Here is a 17,698-nt window from a genome sequence, read left to right as displayed (position 1 = left end):
AAGTCTTCACGTCAAGGTTTTTTTTTAAGCTTATCCACCTCAAATAAAAAAAAACGAAGAAATTTTTTTTTGTGATTTGGTTTTTATCCGAAGTGAAAAAGTTGCATTCGATCCGGAAGGATGTCAAGAATCACCTCGAACAAAGTAGATCCAAAACAGATGCGTGTACCCTAAGTTATAATGAAAAAAGCATTTCCAACTTTTTTTCCAAATGGTTCAAAGCGCCGGTGCAGTTGCATTTCCAACTTTTTTGACCCCGTTGGGGCTACAAGTGTTAAACATTATAGAGTAAAAAAAAATAAATACAAAAACAGGTTTTGATAAAACAAAGCTACATAGTAGATCCCCTACAAATATCAGGCTATCTTAAGCCTTATTAAAATTATGTTTGAGCTTACAAAAAAGAACAAATTCATACTTTTGAAAATATTCCAGTGATGTAAAAAAGACAAATTAATATTTGAAAAGACCGTTTTCTACGGGATGAATTCTCCTATGAGATGAAATAAAATAATTTTATATTTATATTTCAATCTACAGCTTTGCTGAGGACATCGACTTGATCAGAAAATCTCTTCTCAAGACACAGATATTCGAATATTAAATAATTTTCATCTAAACTTTATAAAGACAGGAACAATTATACAAAATGTGTTTGGGTGAGTAAGGGTTAGCTGAACATCCATACAAATAATGCAAATTTTTGTCAATTCCCTTCTTCACATTCACCCATTTTCAGGGTTGTTCAAGAAATCCACAGCAAATAATTGATAATGTGGAATTATTGCTCAATGAATACCACCCTTCCAAATCTGTCAGCAAAGGTTTGAGCGCCATCGTATCGGCGTTTGCAAGAGGAACTCTTGCGGAGCGGAGCGGAATAAGGACGGGGGTGGTGAAGAGGGTGGCAGTTCTACCAACACATCCATACCGTACAAGAGCCCACCGACCGCCGATGAAAACGGCTGGCCGACGAAATAAACAATCGGAGAGAATGGATGGCTCTCTTGCTTGGCACTGCTGCTGAGAGAGAGCGTCAACAGAGAGAACACGCAAGCAAGCATGATTTCAACATCGATTACTATACAGCGCGTGGTGTCAGAGCCAGGGGGACGACCGTCCTCGTCGTAACAGCAGGCAGGAGTAGAAGCGGCTGCGACGGCAAAACTGGTAGATAGAATGGAATGTGTGCAGGAATTCCACTGGACTCGGTGTGTCCATGGACATTCCAGAGCCCAGTAAGTTCCGATGGGAAACAGTATGATAGGATGGTGGATGTTTTAATTAAAATTGACAGTTTTTTGAAAGTTCTGGAAGTCGGGTTTACACATTCCGACGCTGCCGCGCCCTGGAATTCCAGCGTTACTTACATTTACTAGCGATGCACGTGAATAAACTGCTCCGGTGGCTGCTGCTGTTGCTAGTGGAACTTGCTAATCCATATGGGAGTTACTAGCACACCAGCAGGATCGATAATCCCAAAAACGGTCGCTCGGGCTCAGAGAACACACGACGACCCACACTCCGGGTTCGGAATCGTCGCTGTCGGAAGCACACGACACGACACAATCTTCTACTTCTCACTCTCCTGTCTGCTGGTGCTCCCGTGCTCCGGTGCGGTGGCCAGATCAATAATTCTTTTCGCAACCACGGGACTGCTGTTTGGACACAGCCACAATCTGAACCGCTATTCTTCGTCTTCTTCGTTTGACACACTATTGACACAAGCAACAATCACCTGAGAGACGGTTGCTTTTTCGACCCATGTACATAACACTTGCCCCTTATTGACACTTGCAGTAAATCAATGCAAACAGATTACACACTTTGACACGAATCAAAACATCACACGAAAACTTAACAATCGCGAACCGACTCCGGAACGACTTGTCACTACAATCTGCGAATGCCTCTGGGCTCGACAAGTCTCTCGGAGGTTTTTCTTCTGTCATCCACACCAGCGGAGAAAATTGCTTCACGTTTTTCCTTCAGCGGCTGAAACTTCTCTCACCAACTCTTCTGCTCATCTGCTGTGCCCCTCGTTGGTACACCTAAACCACGCAATTGGGCTTTCTTCGGTCAATGAAATGCACTAGTTTCTCAACAATCAAATCGTACCACTATCTATTTCCCATTTATTTCCAACAAACACACAACACTGCAACACTCAAACCTTGGTTATTCTTTCTAACTAATGGCACCCTTCAAAGCACTACCCCACAGAACAATATCGCATTGTGCAACAGTGCGTAGTAGGCTGTGGCAGCACGGCAGTATCCGCGTAGACGTCCTACGAATTCACTGGAGTGTGACAATCGGCAATTGTAATCAACACACGACCGCACAACCCACACAAACACCACCAAACCGTCACTTTCGCTCCGAGAGAGCACAACTTTTCTCTCTCACGCACGTGAGAAAGCACCAACACTCTCGCGGACGACAATAGCGCGCGCTACCCTTCCAACGGGGCTCTTCAACAACAAAAAAGCACACACAAAACGCGACCACTGCCCGCAACTGGAAAACATGCACTGGTTGTGAGTCGCGCCAAACTCGCGGTTCTCCTCTCCCCGCGCTGAAGCACGGGCAAAACTCGCGAGAGCGGGAACGAGAGCGTGAGAAGAATCCGCGGTCGTTTTGACGTTTTGTTTTGCATCGCGCGCGTGTTGTGTGTGACTGACACCTGCAGCAACATCAACGCGGTGGTGCGCTTGCACGCACACTTTGAGGGGAATAAATTTTTTGGAGCGTTGTGTGGGTGACGTATCTAAGTTAGTGTCATACCCCTCGATTGAAACGAAAATGTGATTCTTTCGAACGTTATCAACTGAAAACATGTGAGATTTAGAATTGTGATCAGAAGTTTGTTTGTTGACGAAATGCTGAATTTAAGGGATATTTCAACATTAAATTCAGGAAGAATAAACCGGTAGTGTTCGCGAACTACTGTACTCGTATTTGCTTACGTTTTTGTTAAACCAGAAAATGTGGACTTCGATAGCTTCAAATTTATATGTGATGCAGCTAAGTCAGGTCGGACAAAATCAGGTAGGAACTTTTCCGACGAATAAAGATAATTATTCATGTATACATACCGTAATGGCAACATTTTTTTAAATAATTACAGAGTGGATTCGTTAATTCGAATGGAACGAATCCGAATTCGCTAATTGGAATGACTGACAGCTGTCAAAAGCACGAAACCACGTGCTCGAAAATCAACGAGGAAAGGGATCGAAATATAAACAATAGCTTGACGTATAATTTTTTTTGACGTTTGAGTGCTTTTTGTACGAATTAGCGAGCTTTTGAATTAGTGGACCTTCGTAGTAGCGATATTTGAATTATAAAATTCGCTTTGTATTGTGAATAAAAATTTGGAGTGAAATTCCGTATGAACGTGAAGTCCGTAATAAAATACATTAACTATAGCTGGGGCTCGTAAAAATGAAGTAGGCACAAAATTCAAAAAGAAAGAAGTATAAACCAAAAATTTGTACGCATCAATTTTTTCAAATTTTTGAAAAAAATTGCAACCCAGGAATCCCATTTACAATTAAAATGCGATGCGCCAGCTCCTGTTACGTCCAATAAGAACGTTCTTTTAGTAACGCAAAATTTTGTTTTTTTTTTAACGGAAATTGAAGTGTGAAGTGAAGTGTGAAGTGTGAAATTAATTTAAAATACATTCTCCTGTGTTCAGAATCATTTTCAGCATGTTTGGGTTTATTCAAAAGTGATATGAATTTTAGTGAACTTTCGATGGGTCATTCCTTTTTTGAAACAACTTTATTATTTTTGCAAAACCACTTACTGCCCATGTTCGCATAAATGTCCCATATGCATATTTGTCTATTTTGACTTAGATATTGGAATGGCTTCGTTTTTGTGTTCCTTTAAGCTAAACTCATAATATTTACCACTTTGTTCCAGAAATTCAGTAATCAACGACAAATTTATTTGTCCCATCTGAAAATTGTTCAAATCTAGAGTTTTTTTTTATTAGGTCCTATAAACATATGAAAGACAATAGTTTATTGGTCCTTTTCAAAAAAAAACTCTGGAAATATGAGTCCCATCGTGATAATGTTCACTAACCAGTCCCTCTACAAAATATTATGTCCTGAACATACCTTTCGGATACTCCAATCTTTTAAATATAGTCAGCAATTATACAGACCGGCCATCTTGAAGGGTTTTCATCAATTTCACGGTCACACAAATCTCCCAAATGGCTGATTGAATCATTTTAAAAGAATGCAAATGTTCTCCATTTTCTGCTGAAAAATTTGTTTACTACTGGGGTTACCTAGGCAGCATGCTGCGATCGGGCTGGTTTGCGAACATATTGATGCACTATGTAGAAAATGTTCACATACCAGGTCCCATCCTGCGTACTTTTTTGAATTGAAAGAGAAAAATCAAGACTAATTTCAATACAAACTTATCAAAAGCATAAACAAGAGCATGTATGAGAACTATGTTGAATGATTTTTGAGTATACTGGTTGTATATTTAAAATTAATGAGAAAACGTTTTTCAAACTTCCAAGCTCGTTTTCTCAACTTGTTGAAAATGCATATGGGACATTTATGCGATCATGGGCAGTTTACTAGTGTAAAATACATTTTGAAACACATATTTCCGTGCCCGCGCTTGTAGCAATTTTTGTATTTTTATAAAAAAATAACTTAATTCAAGCCCATTTTTTTAATTTATGCAATAAGTTTCACAAATAAGCTATACAAGTTTTTTCAATTAGTATTTAAATTTTCAGCATTAATTTTGAAGGAATTTTTGAAAAGGGGGAGTGGAGAGGGGAGAAAATCTTACACACAAATTTGCAATATCCTTAGCTTGAAAAAATAGTTTTCAACGGTCTTAAATTCGATTCGAACCGGCGACTCCTGGATTGTGAGTCCACTGCGCGGTCCGATTGATCCACACAAGCAGACTAATAGAACTTTGAAATTAAAGCGGTCCTTTTTAAAAAAAAAAGAGAAAACACAAAGTTTTATACTAACAGGCTACGGTTTCCAATAAATTACAAATTACAAAATTTATAAAATCTTGATTTTTGTTCATAAATGCAGTATTAACAGTTTACAATCGACTTATGTTTTTGTTTTCAATGAATATTCATAGTTAAGATTTTTTTTGCCTCTGAAAAAAATCTTGAATTGGCCTTATTAAAAGTGCACATCAACTGGAGCTTGTAGCACTAAAAATTTTGTTACAAATTTGAGTAATGTTGAATCTACGAAAACTATTGTTATAATATTTAATTAGTCCCCTAAGGTACTGTCTACAAAATTGCAAGATTTTGTTCAGAAATTAGACAATTTAAGAACAAGAAGACATTAACTTCTTTGGTTGCTATGCACCCTTAAACTGAATAATTTCGAATTTCTCGAGATCCCTGGATTTATTCTCAATTACAATAATTCAGCTCTCGACTCCCAGTATAGTTTCATAATCAAGAGAACCGTCGTTGTTGTATCTCATTCGAATCATTCGAATTAAAAAGCAATCAAACTTCTAAATTTAGGTGACAGTCGCTCGAATAAACGATTTAGCATTCATCATTTCGAGTTATTTGGGTCAGCTAGTCCTAATTGTGTAGTTTTTTATTAATAGAACGTTATTAAAAATCTAAGAAAATATAATTCATTTTTTTTTTTTGAGGAGTTGTCTCGAATGTTCGTGTTTGACATAAGATTCATTAAACGTCATGCTCATCCAATTTACCTTTTTTAAATCAATTCCCCGCATTCTCCTCATTCAAACTTAGAAAAAACAGAAATGCTGTGCAGAAAGCATCATCACAGGACGAGACACCACACACCAGAGCTCCCGCAACCATGATTTACGTCTGTCGTTGATTAGGTCCCATTTATAACCTCGGCAACTTTTTTTTCACCCCTCCTCTGGCTAGTTGCATTCTCCAAGGAGGTGTGAACAGTTTTTCGTATAAAATGTTCAGACAAGCTTGACCGCAACAGCTCAGCTCAAACTGGCTCTGCCTGAGAAGTCGACGCACAGTGGATCCTCTCCGAACAAAGGTGTGACAAAATTAAAAAATGTCAGGTATTCTACCAAATATGTCATATTAGGGTAATTTTGGGCAGCTGAATTCAAAAAACACATTTATTTTTTCATGAAATAAAATCTAAGTACATTAGGGTGGTACATAAATATTTATTTTTCAAATATTTTTTTTAATTGCTGAAATTGTATTTTTTTATATCAATAGTAGCTTGGAATTTTGATTGTGTGTGTGTGTGTGTGTAAATCTTAACAAAAAAAATGTTAGGGTGGTACCATATCACATTGATCCATAACCGAAATTTTGTTAAATCAAATTCGTAGATACCACACTTTTAAATAACAGCTTTGTCATCTTCCGAAAAGTTGATCAGGATCAGTACAGTAGTAACGTTAGGGTGGTCCAGTTAATAGGGTGTTCCAAATTTTGTGTATTTGAGGAAAAGTGTTATTTGGCTTCTATGAGATTATCATAACATTTTAACTGTGCACATTTTAGTAGTATCTGTAGTTTAGGTAGAAAAAGATTAGAAGACATTTCTAGAGTTTTTTTAAAGGTCCTATAAACATATGAAACACAATAAATTAAAGGACCTTTAAAAAAACTCTAGATTTTTGTTGAGGCCAACGAAAACTTCATTTCAAGTTTTCATCTCGTTCCCCTTTCGAATATTCTCCAAATACTAGGGTGCAAAACAAAGATAAACCTACAAAATTAATAAATCATAAACTTTTTTTTGCATTAGAGTTATTAATTAGAGTAATTTGTGATACATTTTCATTAAAAAGGTTGAGAATAAGGTTTTGATTTTTTTTTTTAATTTCCTATCTTCCCTCTTCTCTTCATCCACGACTAGAGCCAAGGTCTGCTCTGCTTTTTATGTACTAAGCTGCACATAAAAATATGTAAGGTAAAAACTGCTTTTAGGAAGACTTTTTGGAAGATTTTTTGGGACAGTTGAAAAAAAATCTTGCATGGTTAGGATTCCCACAAGAAAATCTATCGTACCAAAAAAAGTATGTACCGTCATCAGGGGTGACATTAGGTCTGGGGGTGAGATTGGGTCATACAAATTTTAACAATTTTGTATGATTGTATCTCACCCACCAGACCCAATTTCACCATGATGACGGTATTCATTAAAATGTTTGCAATTCGACGTCGTCGTGCTATCATGTCGCACCCGCCATTTCGACGTTCCGAGAAAAACGCGTTTTAATGTTTGACCTTGAATAAACAAAAACGAGAGCACGCATTGTAAACAACAACAAACACGTTTTGTTTGGTTGACCATTCTGTGCATTGCCCCGAAGTTTGGTTGTATTTGGTTGCCGGAGTCCCGAGTTATAATTACAAATGTTTACGGTAGTCTCACTTGTACGTGCGTCAAACGCATCCTGACCTGAAATCCCTTTGCCCTTTGTCGCACTTACATCAATTTTCAGGGAGTGACAAGATAGCACGACAAGATTGAAACTACTTTCATATGAAAAGTGACAAAAATTTTCGGAGCTTTTTTGGTTTTCATTGAATATCTCAGGATTGAAATCGAATTTTGAGGATCTGTGAAGGTCAAAAGGTGAGGCATTGTGAGCTGCACAAAATGGCGTTCTTAACTCAATTTGGTCCAAAATGCACGTACGACAAGTTAGCACGATGGCGACGAATTGCTAATTAACTATGTTTATCACTGCTCGCATCACTTTGTTCCAATAATTCTCCACGCAAATACACATCGTAGCTTGTGTGCTATCTTGTGACACGTCCTTTCTTTTTCAGCAGACGGGTCACAGGATAGCACACAAGCTCATGTAAAATTTTACAATAAAAAGTATTTTCGCCGTTGAAGTTTTCAGTCATTCCAAGAGGAATATTTAACCAAGTCATAAAAAAGACGAGGGAGAGGGGGGGGGGGGGTTTCTTGGTACACTAAGAAATCCAAAATCCAGTATTATTTAGTACATTTGTTGCATTCTTGAATATGAAGAAAGATCATAAGGCGATTGCCATATCTGACTTTTTGATCCGATTCGTGAATAGAGTAGAGTACTTTGACTTTTTTTAGAAACATGCAAATTTTGATCTTTCGAGCAAGTATGAGCAAAATTTGCTATACACAGTCTGAAAGTACATTAAATTTCACGACAGAAACTGCATACGAGACTTTGGTCACACCCGTACAAAATTGTTCCTGAAGGGTTGAAATTCGAAAAAATCTTGAAAATAGTTAATGCTACCTTTCGTTTGAATAGCTAAAAAGGGGGGAGGGGTCAATCAAAATTCCAAGAACAGTAAAATTAACAACTTTTAATTACCTTTCGAATGCAGCCAGAAGAATCAAATTTGGTTGAAAATTGGCTGAGTTATGCAAGTTTTAAGAAAAAATATTTTTGGCGAATTTTGAAGTTTCAGCTACTAGAAATAACAAAAATGTCTGCACTCTCAAAGCCGCCAAAAATTCAAATTCCATCCAATCTTGCTCAAAATTTGGGAAAGAGTTTTTGAAGGTATGAGAAAAAATAGAAAAATACTAACACTACTGAAATTTAACTTTCATTTTTTGATTTTTGTCACACCTGGATCCACTGTGCGACGATGCCAATTCCAAAAACTGCATCCCGTTGATTGGCAACCGTCCCAAGTCCCGTGTCCCGACGGAAGAAACGTTTGCGGAAATTTGTTTACACAACAGCCACAATAGAGCGGGATATTATTTATGACACTGGTGCGATTTGGGGCTGAACCGTTGAAACCGGGCGCCTCATATATCCTTTGGAAGAGAAGCGAATTCGGGGGGTGGGTTTGGATGCAGAAAGAAACAAACACATTTCCCAGTGTGGGGCGGTTTACCCCATTGGAGCAAATAGTGCTGCACCAGGACAATTCACGGATCCAATGTTGGGGTCGTTGTCGAAATTTCCCATACGTCGACATAGCAGGCGATGCTTGTCGAAATATGCTGCTTATATGCGATTGTGGAATTTGTCCATGCTAATCGGTTTAGAGACTAATTCCTAAACGAGGGACACCGCAATGGGATTTTGGAAAATGTTGTAGTAAATTGCATCAGAAGGACGACGATACTAATAAAGAAAACAAAACATAATTTAAGTGATAAGCAAAACTCTGTCAAATAAATATTGAAACAAAATCATTTGAAAAAATAAGTCTTGAACTTATTTTGCTTGATAAAATGCATATTTTTCTAGTTCATATTCATCAATTTACCACCTTTAATGCTGTTTCATTCAATAAAAAAAGGTAAGTGCCTCCTGCCAAAGTCTGATTGAATTACTTAAGAATCGCTGCCAGCAATTCTTCTTCAAACGAGCAATTTCTCCTCTAAACAAAATCAAAAGAAGCCCAAATTCCTTTATTCTGCGGAAAAACGCTCCCGTAATTGACTGTGAACCAATTTGCTCGAACTTGTAAAAAGTATCGTCCTCACCTGAGCTGTTACACGTTTCTCCCCCAAGGGACCCCAAAAGTACCAAAGAAATTTTCACTTTTTCCGAAAAATTAAATCAAAGACAATTGAATCAATTAGGGCAGCGCCACACCACCGAGGTTTTCCCCGAGAATTTTTCCACCTCGGGGAAACCTGCGAAAAGAGAGAGCGAGTGAAATAAGTCACAAATGACTGCATGCTGTCTGGGGGTGGCTTGTTCCACCGCTTGACACGTGGTTTTAACCTTTTCGACCCACCATCGTACGGTTGGTCGGTCAGAATGAATGGTCTTTTTACGTTTTTGGTGGATATAATTGTTTCTTGGATTGCAATCCGGGTCACGTCTTGCCTTTTGCCACCTTGGTTGGTAGAAATTGTTGAGAGGGAATTCATGTAACTGTTGGAATGATTTTAAAGCATAAGTTTTTGATCAAATGGAAAGAAGTTCTGTCTAAGAATTGACAATTTAAATGAGGTGGCTTAACATATGTACAACTATTATTGCGTACCTCACTGAGGAAAGGCTATCAAATTACTCGAAAATTAAACTTTTTAAATACATCCCCTGTATGTACCTTTACGTATACATATCGATTCAGAATATATCTAAACAAATGTCTATGAGGATGTAGATGATTTTTTTCCACACGATTATCTCATAACTGGCTGAATCGATTTTGGCCGGGTTAGCCCTATTCGGTCTGTTTTGGGGTCCCATAAGACCCTATTAAAAATAATCAGTTTTAGTGCAGTATTACAAAAATTATGCTATGAAAAAGATTTTTGTAGATGCAAAAAAGGCTGACAATTGCAAAAGATCCGGCTGATGAAGAGGCCAGAACTTTCACCGCAGTGCTTTTTGAGATGATTCTTCAAATTTCCAATAGGTGGCAGTACTAAGCTCGTTAGCCTAAGCTTTTATGGCAGCAACGTAAGTAAGCTTTTATAGTGTTTTGTTTTATGTGCAAGGAGAAAGGCTCCAATCACTGGGGTGATTTTAGTAACGTTTTAGCTGAGGATTCTAAAATTTATCTGTATTTTTTATTGTTGAGCAATTCTCTACGAAATCGACAGATTTCAACCATTTCTTTTTTTTTATTTGGCTCGAACTTTGTGGGGGCCTTTCCTATGGCTAAAGAAGCCATTTGTGTCACTCGTTCACCCATACAAGTCTCCGTACAAATTTGTCAGCTGTTCATACAAAAATGGTACGTAAACATTCGAAAATCTGTAAATTTTGAAGGATTTTTCTGATCGATTTGGTGTCTTGGGCAAAGCTGTAGGTATTAATATATTTTGATTTGTTGTAGGTAGGCTTAGTGATTTTCCAGATAAAAATAATGTTTTAAGTCCAAAATTATTTATGTTCTAAAATAACCTAGTTTGAATCTTCAATTTTCTTTTAGAATTTTCCTTTAAAATGAAATGGTAGTCATATTGTTACTACACGAAATATATCTAGCAAGTTTAACGCTATCATTAGATTTAAAAAAAATAGTATCAAGAATAAAAAATTGCAATAAAATGAGCCCAATTGTTGCAAAAATGATAATAAATGCAGAAAAATGCAATTGTTTTCAATTGATTGCACTTCTATCTTCACTAAACATTTCAAAATATTTTGAAAAAAAAATCTGTTTTTGTTCCTGAAAATATAAAACAAAAACAAAACAGTAACTAAAATATGCATTAGCCTATATAACTGGAAAGTGGGGCAAGTGTAACAAGCAAAGAAAATGTTCGTTAAACCCATACAAAACGTAAAAATTCGAAAATTTCAGATCTAGACTACGACTTTGTTAAACGAGTTTTTAAAAAAATCTGGTTTGGTACCATAAAAAACGATTTTTATTTTTTTTGTTTTCAGCAAATTCTACAGCTAGGTGGGGCAAGACGAACAACCCAATGGAGCAAAAGGAACATTGCATGAAAATAATGTTTATTTGCTAACAATTGAATAGTTATCACTTAGAAACATAAGATTATAATGTATTTGAAACATTTCATTCGTTTTTTGAAGAGATAATAATATCTTACTATTAATTTGAACGTTTTTTCGCAAAACTAACATTATACAGAAGATACATGATAAATTTTCATAATATCATTATATTTTGTGAGGGAATTTTTTTTAACAATTTTTTATCAGTTTTGATGCAATTTTATGTATTTTTACCCACCAAGCTGTGTTCTTGCAACAATTCGTATTTTTATTTTCATACTAAAAATCCGTATGGTACACTTGCCCCACCAAAACAAGTGTTTTTGAAAGCTCCTAATAAAAATTACCAAATGATAAACCATACTTTAAAATGGGTGCAAGTCATTGGCAGAGACACTACTTACCTAGGAATATAATCATTTAGATATAAATAACACAAAAGAAAATCCTTGAGTTTCTCGAGATTTCGCGGAAATTGTGGAATTTTACAAAAAAAAAAACATTTTTATTTTTGAGAAAGTAGGTATGAAAAAAAAAGGCCGCCGAGTTGTGATTTTATGAAAAAAAAAAAGTGTTTTTTTGGAACAAATAGAAATTTTAGTAAAAAAAGAAAAATCCAATTTACAATCGGAAAGTATTTTACAGATTATTTGGATAAATTTTAACTTTAATTCAAAAATTCTCGTTTATCGTACTTTTTATGAGATCATAAAATTTCCAATAAAATTGAATAAGAGACATTAAAGATTGGACCTCTGGTTGCTGAAATACAGCGAATAAAAGAGAAATCACCAAGAAAATTAAGATTTATCCAAACAGCCATTTATTTTCTAGTATGGTCCTATTTTCAAAGTTGATATTTTATGAGCTATTCGAAAAAAATATTTTGAAATCAAGACTAACATTTTAAAAGGGCCAAACATTCAAGATTACGCCAATAAGGTAAATTAACTTTTAAAAAACTATTTCTCAAAATCCGTACATTGTATTCTTGTTATTTTATGCTTTATTTTTTTTTGTATATACTCTATCTTTTCATGAAGTTACCTAAATAATTCTGGTATTCAAAATTACCCAGCCTTGTTACATATCGTGTACTGAGCCCAGGGAACGTAGCAGATTAAACGCTAGTTCAAAAAAGTTTTACATCGTGGAGTGGCGAGCTTTTCACGCGAGAGCCACCAAAGGGGTTAGAATTTTCCACCTCACTTTCGAGAGCAGGCGATAGAACTACATCTCTCCAGTTACACTTGGCATCCAGGCCAGCCAGCCAGCCAGGGAAAAAATAGTTTGAATAATTTATAAACCACTAGTCACCAGCCGTCTGTTCAGATTTGCAGTCTCCGGGCGATGATAAAAACCGTTGCTTGGAGTGTTGAGAGTCGGGACAACAAACGAACAAAATGAACCTACAGCAAAAAAGAAAACCCCTTGGATGTGGGAAAATTCAAAGTCAATGAGCTAGAAAAATGTTTTATGCGGTTTTCCAACTGCCAATTTTCCAACTGGGAAAAAAAAGAAGAAGGAGAAGTGGAGGGAAGTTTTCCCCGGTTCTTTATTGTCTCGGAATAAAAATGTGAAAACTTGTTCCATTCGACACAATCTCGTGCTGCATGTCAGGCGCTCTTCAAATCCGTTTTGTACTTGTGACACATCCGATGGCGCTGGCGGTTGCAGACACAATTCCCCTTCACCACACACAGCCGGAGTTTGAAGAAAGGATGATTTAGAACTGGTTGCGGTGGAGACTGACTGACTGTGTTGGAATAAAAGTTTAAATTGATAGTTTTATGATGATTTGAAAGGATGGAAAAGCTCGTCCCACGGAAGGGTATCAATCTTGTCCCTTTTATGAGGTTTCGACAACCGTCTAGTCGCTTGATTTGATTTGAGGTTTTCGATTTTATGCTGCATGTCCCGGGCTGGTGGTGTAGTGCGCCGTGTTTGACCCAGTGGGAATTCGTCGAATATTGTGACAAGTTGATTCATTTATATTTGAGCGTGTTTGGGCATACCAGAATGCATAAATTCCAGAGTTATTTTGTCAAAAGGTTCTCTCTTTCTAAAACAATAGTTCGTAGGAAGTTATGAAAAAAATATACTAGAATTCTTGCATAACAAATTCCATCATTACTCTAATCAAAATTTATATTTTTCAAAACGTTTGTTAATCGAAGAAAAGTTTTGGATTGGAAATCGTTCAACTTTTTCTGGTATAAAATCGACTTACGGAAACCTACCAAATTACACACACAAAGTAAATTCCGGCCAATTTCGTCCCACTCAGCCCTCACCAAACACAAACCACTCTATCAAATTAGCGAGAATCGCCTAGTGACCAGCCTCCGCCCAACTTTGAATGGTTTTCCGGCAAAACTCGATTTTCAATTTTTAATGAGCTTCCTGAGCGATCCATTTTGCCATTTTGATGCTCATCAAATAAGCGTGTGATTACGCGCGGGCGGGCTGATTAAATAACGACTCATCCAATTAATTTCGCTGTCACCAATTCAGCACCACTGTCACGCTTGATGAGCTGGTCGCGAATCGCCGATGATTGCATTTTAGAATAATGAATGGAAGCGAAAACCACACCCACTTGTTTTCAAATTGGATAAATTATTCGTCCTTTTTGTTGTCGCTTGGATCAATGCACTGATAAAGTTGCTTAAATCCGGCTTAACTTGTCCTGCCGAAAATGGAATCAATGAAATCGCACCTTTTTTTCATCGATGAGATTTTCCTGCAGCATTATCTGCAAGCTGGACAGTTACACATTTTTTACAGCAGGTATTTACGCAATTTATTGCAGTGGAGATAAAATTTCAATTTCGAAAGGGGTCACCCTGCAGTAAAGCTCTTTTCTCTGTGTGTTTAAAGAGCCGAGGGTTTGAGGAAAATTTTGGCAGGTAAAGTGAAAGCAAGGTGCCCCTTTTTATGGCTAATTGATATTGATGACTTTGGGGGAGGAAAAAAAACGTAGGAAAATAGAATGGACGGCACCACCCTCAAGAAAGGGTTAGTTTGGTTATTGAGAAAAGATAACAGTAAAAACTGGTTCCTCAAAGGTGTGCTCGGAATTTAAAGTGGCCATAAATATTTTCAATTGATCAATATGTTAGATTTAGTGTCAGAGTGTGCCAGAAGGTGGCATGAATCATTGGATCCTTTTGCGAAGGAAATGGACTGTTTAGTACGATTCGATTTGTTTATAGAACTAGAATCTAATCAACATTGGCTCAACATAACGAACCCAAGAACAACTTACGAGGTGCTGCCAATAATTACCTTTCCCAAAAACAGTAACCTACAACAACAAATCAACTCTAAATAGCCCAAAACCACCCAGAATCCTTTATCTGGAACCACCATTTCGGGCACGGTTTGGGATCCCATTCAAGGTTCGTTCTCTGCCCGAGGCCACCTTGCGCCAGGATACCATAATGTAACGTTTCGTACATATGAAAAGTGGCTCCCCCCACCTCTTCTGCTGAAAGTAAGTGAAACGATCATGACAACCAACCAGAACCCTAGAGCCGACACGTGTATGATGTGAGTGTGGCAAACAGAAAAGGGCAGAGTGGCAGAAAGCAATTCGGAATGAAAAGTTTTGTGCTCGACGAGCAGCAGCAGAGGCAGCAATGTGTTGGGGCTTTTGTTTTACTTCGTGTTTTCCACAGAATCAATATAATTTTCCAATGTTTAAACAAAGAGCGCCCGGGCGAGATTTTGCGAGCTGGAGGGATTTAAGGGCAGGGATTGTAGCCTTTAAAGTATGACTTTGTAGCAATCGATGGTGATTGGAAAATCGTTAAACTTGAGGTTTTATTAGATCGAGTTAAAAATTGAATTGAATAAAATGAAGATTTAATTTAAAAAATGGTTCTTAAAACTTAAAATGTCTGGCCACACTTTTGTTTTGCTCGAATGTTGCCTTTTTTGGTTCTCTAGAAGAGATAAAAAATATATTCAAAATACGGTGTTCATCCTGAGTGTTTACTAGAACTTTGCTGCAGATACCAAATTAATTCAAAAATCGCTTTCCTCTTTTTAAATGGACAGTCAAATTTATATGAAGACCAGTATAGATAACCCATCAAGCAAAATGTCTGTTTAGGCTAAAGGAACGCCCTCGTCAAAGATTTTGGCAAATAAAAAAAACAAAACAGTTTTAATCTTCAGAATCCTTGTTGATACTTTATTAAAACTCAGCACACTCCAACATCATTTCAATGCCAATTTTACGAGCTTTGCAGCTTCCGTGAATTCACGAAAATTTAAAAGCCCTAAAAAGTTATACTCTCAGAAATTACCAACATTCCTTCACAAAAAGGTGAAAACATCGTATTTTTACACATTTTTCTTAGTTTTTATCTATTCTAATTCGAACTTATTTAAAAAAAAATGGACCGATATTTTTTACCGAGATTTGAAATTCACGGAATTTTGTACCTATATTTTAAGGGATTAATCAATTGTCATCTCATAGCAAATAATTAGTACCTGACGGTTTCCACGCGAAATCGACCATAAAAATACGATTTTGAACCGGACCATCTCCGAACTTAATAAAACTTGCTGGATCGTTTGTCCTACTCAAATCAACAACTCCTGTGCACTCAGTTGAATAATTCACAATGGCATTTGAATTTTAGGAATTCTTTTAGTTTTAAATTATTGGTAATTACGTTTAAATTGAAAAAATCATATCTTTCGAAGCAGATGTTCAAAAAATCGATCGAAAGTGTGTTTTAACGAAAATCGTGCGCTCTTTTCAATGAAAATATTTCCAAAAGCCGAAACATTCATTTTCGATCAAAAAACAGCCAAAAATCAAATTTTCTTCGAAAATCAGGCTGAATACACCCTTTGATCCAAATTTTGCCATTACCATTCGAAAGAGCGGACAATTTCCCACTCTTCTTCCATAGAGACCAAGTTGGAGCGAAAGCGTTTTCGAGTGGTTTGTAAATAAAAACCTTTTTTCGTTTTTATTTATTTTTTTCCAATAATCTAAATTACATGTTTTATGGCAAATTTTGTAACAGATCCCATTTTTAAACTTAAAATAAAGTTCTGCTTCCGTGTTTTTGAGTTTTTCCTTGACGTACCAGTTTCAAATACATATAAAAGAAACGAAATAATTACTAAAAATAACCAAAAAAGGGCACCTTAAAGTAACATTTCCTGAACCACTTTATTATGGAAAAATATTTATCTCACTCGTCAGTGTTGTTTTTACCTGCAAAATAGTTTGTTTTCTATTTTTTTTCCAAATTCATCTGGAAACATCAACTTTATTCGTGTTTATCAAAACTGTTTGCGTAGATTTGAAGCTAATTATATCCAAAATAAATTTGCAGAATAAACATGCTATTTCATCAAATCTCTAAAAAGTTACAACAATTTTTGTATAGAAAAGCTGCAAATTGTAAAATTATGCGGATGACAGGATGACAAATCAAAAATCCTGTGTTGGATTTTAATTTTATTTTTATTGCAGGAAAAAAAACGTTGACAAAATCATACAAAATTCTGCTAAGCGACTTACAGCAATTTTCTAGGCAAACGGCATGGCCAAACTCTAAGGTGCTCGGATCGGCTTCAAATCTTCGGGATTCTCTACCTCAAAATAGTTTTATAAATAATTTTTGTTAGGTAATTAGGGTGGTTCCTGGCACCTCAGGGTGTGCTTTAAAATGGCAACTATGACGATTTTGCAAAAAAAAACACATATTTCCAAAAACAACTTGATATTGTTTCAACCAACTTAAGTTATCCGGTTTGTACAAGAAAAGTGACTAATTTGGCTTTCAAGGAAAAACACGCATGAGTTCAGTTTAAACGGCGTTTGACAATGATTATTAAAAAAATACTCAAAATTGTCATCTATGAAACGCCCTGACGTGACAGGAATCACCCTAAGACCCAAAAAAAATAGGAAAAAAAAACAATTTTGCAGGTTTTAACACCACTGACGAGTGAGATAAACATTTTTCCATAATAAAAGTGGTTCAGGAAATGTTACCCTTAAGTGCACCTTTTTTGGTTATTTTTAGTAATTATTTCGTTCCTATTATATGTATTTGAAACTGGTACGTCAAGGAAAAACTCAAAAACACGGAAGCAAAACTTTATTTTAAGTTTAAAAATGGGATCTGTTACAAAATTTGCCATAAAACATGTAATTTAGTTTTTTGGAAAAAAATAAAAAATAAACCAAAAAAGGTTTTTATTTACAAACCACTCGAAAACGCTT

General features: G+C 36.3%; 2 protein-coding genes across 10 annotated transcripts in view; both read right to left on the bottom strand.

Moving 5' to 3' along the window:
- The window catches only part of LOC120414335 (uncharacterized protein CG43867), a 309,678-nt gene extending 307,152 nt beyond the window's left edge, over positions 1-2,526 (bottom strand). For 6 of the 9 annotated variants that reach the window (XM_039575480.2, XM_039575479.2, XM_039575482.2 and 3 more), the window contains exon 1: positions 1,371-2,525. The gene's annotated coding sequence lies outside the window, so the exon portion shown is untranslated. Of the gene's footprint in view, positions 1-1,370 lie in introns of all 9 variants that reach the window. The other 3 variants (XM_039575476.2, XM_039575477.2, XM_039575478.2) reach the window with 1 other exon arrangement.
- The window catches only part of LOC120414308 (astacin-like metalloprotease toxin 2), an 87,547-nt gene that overhangs the window by 31,906 nt on the left and 37,943 nt on the right, over positions 1-17,698 (bottom strand). The gene's annotated exons all lie outside the window — the stretch shown is intronic.

Source organism: Culex pipiens, chromosome 3, assembly GCF_016801865.2.
Source record: "Culex pipiens pallens isolate TS chromosome 3, TS_CPP_V2, whole genome shotgun sequence".
Taxonomy (NCBI): Eukaryota; Metazoa; Arthropoda; class Insecta; order Diptera; family Culicidae; genus Culex; species Culex pipiens.
This window is presented reverse-complemented; position numbering and strand designations above follow the sequence as displayed.